Here is an 8,249-nt window from a genome sequence, read left to right on the forward strand (position 1 = left end):
AGTCATATTTTTTCATATTTTTTGGAATTGAAATAATTAAGAAATATAATATATTCTACATTTGGCACAGTTTTTTGTGTTTCCTGAAAACCTTGAAAAAATGACTTAGGCAATTAGTTTAATAAGGTGACGACATGGAACAATGTGGATGCACGAACCTACGCACAAGCACACACAAGCGGTCAAGCGTACACACGCACGCACACACGCACGCACGCACGCACGCACGCACGCACGCACGCACACACATACAAGGGAACAAAGATGCACGTATACACACACAAACACACACACACACACACACACACACACACACACACACACACACACACACACACACACTCTTCTCGTCTCTGATGAGTCATGCCGCAAAGAAAACAAGCTGGAGTTGGAAATACATTGTTTTCAACGAGCGCGGCGTACATGAGAGCTATTTTAAGCATGTGTGCAACATGACAACTGTTTTAAAGTATTGTACAGTAACAACTAAAGTCTCTTTAATGTTTATGTTGTACGATTACTACAAAACAATCCAAACTAAAGAGATTTAAGATCATTAAAGCTGGGGTGTTGCCTACTTCCGGTCCAGGACTTGTCCCAGTTGGTGGTCCCCATGCTCAATAGAAGTCTATGTAGGAGAGCGTCCATTGGACTGAAGCCCCATGAAGTGAACAGAGTTTGCGTAACTCTGTCTATATCTAAGGCTCTGGGTCAGTGGTGATATTAACCCATCTGCTGCCTCCTGCTGGACGCAGAGCCAACCGCAGACTGCCGAGCCAAAATGAAGCCATCCAAGACCACCGGATAATCAGCAAAGACCTCCGAACATCGCGCGTTTTATCCAAACCATGGAGAGCTCTGTAGATTGAGTTATTCAGCTTTTTAGTCAGCCTGTATAAAGGGAGGTGAACGGCAGCATCCAGTCTAGGATCGCTAAAGAAGGAAAGGCCAACCAAAAGAAATAAAAATAAATCAGCGATCCGGTTTGATATCAATAATAAAGCTTATCAATCAATCAATCAAACTTTATTTATATAGCACATTTAAAACAACAAAAGCTGACCAAAGTGCTGTACAGGTTAAAAACAAACAGAACATCAACAGCGCCCATCAGCGCTTATCAGACAGAACGTTACGCCAGAAGCAGTTGCCGGTTAGATTCCAACTGGCGGAACCTTCCGTCAGAAGCAATGCATTTGTTAAAAAGGACAATGAACAATACCTGCAATGAAGAGAAATATTTATATGAACCACAATGAAGATAGTGTAATGTCACCAGCAGAGTTGAGCTGTAGCAGGATACATATCCTTATGGAACATGCAGAACCAAAGGATGTCTTGACCTTTGTCTGATATGTTATGACCTAACTGTAAAGTACCTGCTTTCTGTCCTGCCTGTGAAGCACTTTGAACTGCAACTCTGTATGAAAGGTGCTATATAAATAAAGTTTATTATTATTACTTGCGCAAGCAGAGCGCGCAAGTAATAGTTTCCGTCTAGGGCGATGTTTGATGCGCCGTGCCAGCATATGACGTAATGACTACTTGTGCTTGATATGGCAGTGGTGTCAGATTACATACATGTATACATAGGGGCATTACCTTTAATCCTCCCGACACTAAAACATATCGTCATTACGTCTCCATCGAAAACCAATTACACCCTGGCATTGGGTCCTTTAATCCACATCTTTATTATGTCATCATTGAGAGCTAATTATACCAGTTATACCCTGATGTCATATGCTGCTACGATACATACGCATACGCAAAGTAACCACAGTATACCGCTAATCAACTTACAAATTACATATACATATACATAGAGGCATTTCCTTTAATCCACCCGACACTGATCGACATATACGCCACCAGTACTTGCGCACTCTGCTTGCGCACTAGTAGGCCATTTATGGCCTACTTGTGTGCAACAAGCAAGTAGGCACTCGCCAGAGTGCAGTTCTAGTTACTTGCGCAAGCAGAGCGCGCAAGTACTAGTTTCGCCCTATGATGCGTATACACCGTCCCAGCAAATGACGTAATGACTACTGACTACTGAGCTAGCTATATCAGATATACCCTGACGTAATTTGCTTAATCTTTGCTTAATTACATCATCATTGAGAGCTAGTGATCATTGAGAGGTACCTATACGAGTTATACCCTGACGTAATTTGCTGGGACGGTGCATACGCATCAAGAGTAACCACAGTATACCGCTAATCAACTTACAAATTACATATACATATACATAGGAACATTACCTCTAATCCTCCCGACACTAAAACATATCGTCATTACGTCACCATCAAAAACTAATTACATTCTGGCATTGGGTCCTTTAATCCACATCTTTATTACGTCATCATTGAGAGCTAGTGATCATTGAGAGCTACCTATACCAGTTATACCCTGACGTAATTTGCTGGGACGGTGCATATGCATCAAGAGTAACCACAGTATACCACTAATCAACTTACAAATTACATATACATAGGAACATCACCTCTAATCTTCCCGACACTAAAACATATCGTCATTACGTCACCATCAAAAAACAATTACAGTCTGGCATTGGGTCCTTTAATCCACATCTTTATTACGTCATCATTGAGAGCTAGTCATCATTGAGAGCTATAATGATATACCCTGATGTCATATGCTGGGACGGTGCATACGCATCAAAAGTAACCACAGTATACCACTAATCAACTTACAAATTACATATACATAGAGGCATTTCCTGTAATCCATTCCACCCGACATTGATCGAGATATACGTCACTATCGAAGGCATTGGGTCCTATAATCCACATCTTTATTACGTCATCATTGAGAGCTAGTCATCATTGAGAGCTAGCTATACCAGTTATACCCTGACGTCATATGCTGGGACAGTGCATACGCATCAAAAGTAACCACAGTATACCGCTAATCAACTTACAAATTACATATACATATACATAGAGGCATTTCCTTTAATCCACCCGACACTAATCGAGATATACGTCACCATCAAAGGCATTGGGTCCTTTAATCCACATCTTTATTACGATATACATCATAATACTACTTTAAAAAAAATAGCTAAACCTAATAATTCAATATTTCAACCGTTCTTTCAAAGAGAAGCTGAGATTTGACAGTTTGTAGCGGTCGATAGTACTTGCACGCTCTTCTTGCGTACTAGTAGGTGTGCAACAAGCAAGTAGGCACTCGACAGAGTGCAGTTCTAGTTTTATTATGGTGAAATAAGATGTTAATCTTTAATGAGTTGCTTTCTATCCTAGAGACTATAGATTACAATCATTGTTCAAGTCATTGTTTGTCACCTGAACAGATCACCTCTATTCTGGAGATAGATGTACTATCCCACTTTAATATACACTCCCTCAGCGAAGCATCAGATGACTCACAAGAAGATCTGATCAACCATACAGATTGAAGATCTCCAGAATTTATTTCTTTTGATGAATCAAGAGAGCCACAGTTCAGATGTCTACACACTGTGCCTGCTGTCCGCTGGTTCCACTGATAATCATCCACTGTTCTCCACTTTCCCTGGTGATGCAGCTCAAATATACCATTACAGCGACTGGTTCCGCCCACCAACCTGACATCAGTAGCTGTACAGATAAATTTGAATAAGCGGTTAAAAATTCATACTTTTATTGTAAACTAATAGTCCAAACCTCAAGTGTATTTTTTTTGGTATTTGTTTTACCTGAGCAGGTGAGTCCAACAGTCTTTTCAGGTGAGCAGGTGTTTCTAGTTGAGTCTGAGGTTCTACAGTCCTGGAGAGCAGACTCACTGCCTTCACACTGGAACTCTTTGGTCGACATTGAAGCCTTCCCTTCTCCATAGAGCGCCGCCTGGAGGACTGAAGGAGCCCCACAGTCAAGCTGCCTACAGAACACCTCTGCATCCTGCTGGTCAAAGTCGTCTTCACACACTGAGACCCACGACTGAGTAGACTTCACCTCCACTCTGCCTGAACACAAACTGGACCCATTCACCAACCTTACAGACTCTGGAGAGAGAGAGAGAGAGAGAGAGAGAGAGAGAGAGAGAGAGAGAGAGAGACAGAGACAGACAGACAGATTAGTTCTTTGGGAAGCATAAGGTTTAACTTTACAACCCCTAAGCCTAACCACTAAATTGTATTCCTTCCTAACCCTAACACCAACCCAAATATTTTCCTAATTTTAAACTTTAAGTTAACTCCCTGTCCTTCTTTGTGTGTGTGTGTGCGTGCGTGCGTGCGTGCGTGCGTGCGTGCGTGCGTGCGCGTGCGTGCGTGTCCATCCGTGGGCAGCTGTCCGGCCCTGTTGTCCCAATCAACTTCACACTCCCTGAATGCCAGAGCAGAACCTCCCCAACTATTTCACTTGGGCCTGTCACAGCGTCACCAGGAGGCTGATTGTTGCTATTAACATAATTATTTATTGATATTACTCAGACAGATTTTGTCCAAACGTCACACTGATGATTGGAACAAAATGCCTCAAATAATAGACACAGCTTCCGATTGCCGCGTACATTTAAACACATTATTCCCACTAGGCGGGTAAGTCATGCAACCCTTTTCAAAGTGTCATGGTATAGCACCACTGGATGGCTGGAAAATGGAAAATAAGAGTTTCCATAGGTTTATGTGCATGCATAAACTTTCCTTAACGAATATCTGGTTTCAGTATTTTAAATATAATTTATTTTATTTTATCTATTATTAAGGTTATTGTAGCCATCAATTTGTATTGGGGGTGGGGCGGGGGTCGCGAGACATGGCCAAAGCATTTACAGGGGGTCCCCAGCCAAAAAGGTTCGGGACCCCTGGTATAGATTACTGTCATTGTTGAGGTCATTGTTGGTTACCTGAACAGATCACCTCTACTCTGCCTTCTTGTACTTCATTTGGCCTATATGATCCCTTACACTCCCTCAGTGAAGATTCGGATCCAACACAGGAAGATTCCAGCCACCATACAGCTTGCTTTGAACGAGTAAACTTTTTTGTTGAAACAGGAGAGCCACAGTCCAGCTCCCTACACAGTACAGTTGCGAACCTCATGTTCCAATAGTTCAAATCAATTGGTCTCCAATCTCCATTATTTTTCATCTCCACTGTGCCAGCACAGTGACTGGTTCCTCCCACCAACCTGACTTCAGGGTCTGTACAGAGACAAAATACAAGAGCATAAGCAGTAGCATACAAAATAAAATAAAATACATTTTAAATTGGATGAATGTAAAATAATCCAATCACAGTTTGTCTTTTACCTGAGCAGGTGAGTCCAACGGTCTTGTCAGGTGAGCAGGTGTTTCTAGTTGAGTCTGAGGTTTTACAGTCCTGGAGATCAGATTCACTGCCTTCACACTGAAACTCTTTGGTCGACCTTGGAGCCCACCCTTCTCCATAGAGCGCCCCCTGGAGGACTGAAGGAACCCCACAGTCAAGCTGCCGACAGACCACCTCTGCATCCTGCTGGTCAAAATCACCTTCACACACTGGGATCCATGACTGATTAGACTTCACCTCCACTCTGCCTGAACACAAATTAGGCCCACGCACCAATTTGACAGACCCTGAAGAGAGATAGAGAGGGCGGGATACAATTTAATCTATACAGAATTGACATATTTACACTATCCACACACAAACTCATTGCCTGCCAATGACAACTTTTTTCCCAGTGTCTCTCGCTGCCGAGGACGACTTTTACCACTTGTTGAGCTTTTTATCAATTCAGAAAGAGATCGCTGATAGCCAACGTATATCAGCGTCCCCATCGCTAGGTAGCGCTCGGCTCGGTTTTACCCGATTTAGCTTCCGGTTCATTTTTGGGGTCTTCAGAATAAAACATCGGGCTGCAGCCGTGTCAGGGAACGAACTACAGACTGAATCAATACTGGCAGTACATTTGTTTAAAAATCAGCACAAATTATCATATTTCGACACACTCATTAAGAACATACAGACAATCACTGTCATTTGTTGTTACCTGAACAGGTCAACTCCAGTGTGTTGTCAGCAGTATTATAAGTCCAACTTCCACACTGCCTCAGTAACGATTCAGATCCAGAACATTCCCAATCTATTATGAGCCACCATGCAGGTGCATAATAAGATCCAGAAATCATTTTAGTTGAAACAGGAGTACCACAGCCCAGCTGTCTACACGCTACAGTTGATAACTTCTGCTCCCAGCGACTAGGATTTACTGGATACCACTCGTCCTCGTATTTCACCTCCAATGTACCAGTACACTTTCTGCTTCCTCCCACCAACCTGAGATCATCAACCTCTGTACAGAGACAATAGAATAGACAGCAACAAGAAAAGTAATATCTATGTACTTTGATAAAAACCGTTTAAGGCTACAATCTGATGTTTAGTTGTTTGAGGTGTGTTTGTTTACCTGTTGTGTGGCGTGTTGGTTGAACATGGAGAGCTGAAGAGACAAAAGATTACATTAATTAGTTTCAGTGTAACAGAGTACATGGATATCTTCTCTAGCAGTACAGAGGATAGAGGATTAGCGTAAAGAAGAAAGAAAGAAAGGAAGAAAGAAAGAAAGAGTAAAAGGTGCAGAAATACCGTAACATATACAGTGTACACTGGTGTTTTCTAAGGTACCGTACCACACAGTAAAACGTAATACCATACCATCAATACTTGTGATAGATAGGAGTAGAAGATAAAATAAGATTACTGTCATTGGTGAAGTGATTGTTTGTTACCTGAACAGACCACTTCCAGTCTGTGGCGAGTGTCTGACTTAGACAACGTCGTTCCACACTCCCTCAGAGAAGATTCAGATCCATCGCAGTTCGATATCATCCTCCGTGCAGGTTCAAGTGGATGACCATAACCCCTTTGTGTTGAAACAGCAGAGCCGCAGTTCAGCTGTCTACACACTACAATTGCTGCCTCCAGTTTCCAGCCATAATGCTCATCCACTGGGATCCACTCTCCCTGGTGTTTCATCTCCAGTGTACCATTACAGTTACTTGTTCCTCCCACCAACCTGATGTCTTCAGGCTCTGCACACAGACAAGAGACAAACAGCACAAAATAAGTAATATGATGTTGATTCTAACATAATAAACCGAACCTAAAGTGTAGTTAGTTGTTGTTTTTTACCTGAGCAGGTGAGTCCAACAGTCTTAGGTGAGCAGGTGTTTCTAGTTGAGTCTGAGGTTCTACAGTCCAGGAGAGCAGACTCACTGCCTTCACACTGGAACTCTTTGGTTGACATTGGAGCCTTCCCTTCTCCATAGAGCGCCCCCTGGAGGACTGAAGGAGCACCACAGCCAAGCTCCCTACAGACCACCTCTGCATCCTGCTGGTCAAAGTCTCCTTCACACACTGAGACCCACGACTGAGTAGACTTCACCTCCACTCTGCCTGAACATGAACTAGACCCATTCACCAACCTTACAGACTCTGGAGAGAGAGAGAGAGAGAGAGAGAGAGAGAGAGAGAGAGAGAGAGAAATAATAATTTAGATACAATTATGTTGTCATTAAACATGTTATAGTTATGTCATAAGAAAAAAAGTTAAAAAAGAAAATACATGGGAATAGTGAAATTAACTTCTAACACAATTTACAATTTAGGCATTTAGCAGACGCTCTTAATCCAGAGCAATTTACATTTAAGCAAGACCAAAAACATGGCGATACATCATATACATAAAATAGTCATCATGAATCATACGTAAGCTAAGAACGTAACAGTGGAATATCTATATAATGAAATGCATATGCATACAGTATTGCTATGTAATGCTATCTAAGTTACATAAATTGAGCCTTTGCATTCGCCTGTAAGGTCGTCGGGGCTATAGAGCGTCGCAGTCCCGCCTCCTTTCATGACGACGGCAGGCCCAGGAAATGAATCCCAATGCATTTTTCCCATAGACATTTCTAAAAGTTTTTTTTTTTTAAAGACCTTTTAAACTCCACCCGCAAATAAAGATGTCGGCATAATGTATAGTGCGTATAGTGGCCGCAAGATATCATTTACGCATAATGGAAGCTCCTAATTGCGCAATTCACGGATAATAGTTAATGCTTGCGGGTAAGGCTAGCTCTGGTCCATAGCTCTAATGCGTTGCATTTAGACCTAGGCCTATGTTACTCTCAACTTCCGCCGCTCGCATGAATGCAGACCAGCTTCTCCTCTTTAACGTAAATAAAAATAATGTTTTTGCTACTCACCAAAACAAAGGCGGGTTGTGTCATTA

At 42.2% G+C, this 8,249-nt stretch overlaps 2 long non-coding RNA genes across 2 annotated transcripts; both read right to left on the reverse strand.

Moving 5' to 3' along the window:
• Window positions 1-2,822: 2,822 nt before the first annotated feature.
• On the reverse strand, window positions 2,823-6,091 carry LOC306937737. Its single transcript, XR_013791646.1, has 5 exons — window positions 6,003-6,091; window positions 5,281-5,586; window positions 4,876-5,172; window positions 3,725-4,030; window positions 2,823-3,626 (listed from the first exon to the last, which is right to left on the reverse strand). It is a non-coding gene; the product is annotated as an uncharacterized lncRNA (long non-coding RNA).
• Window positions 6,092-6,120: 29 nt separating this feature from the next.
• Window positions 6,121-6,874, reverse strand: LOC306937740. Its single transcript, XR_013791649.1, has 3 exons — window positions 6,742-6,874; window positions 6,420-6,452; window positions 6,121-6,305 (listed from the first exon to the last, which is right to left on the reverse strand). It is a non-coding gene; the product is annotated as an uncharacterized lncRNA (long non-coding RNA).
• Window positions 6,875-8,249: the final 1,375 nt, after the last annotated feature.

This window comes from Electrona antarctica, assembly GCF_951216825.1.
Source record: "Electrona antarctica genome assembly, chromosome: 14".
NCBI classification, from domain to species: domain Eukaryota; kingdom Metazoa; phylum Chordata; class Actinopteri; order Myctophiformes; family Myctophidae; genus Electrona; species Electrona antarctica.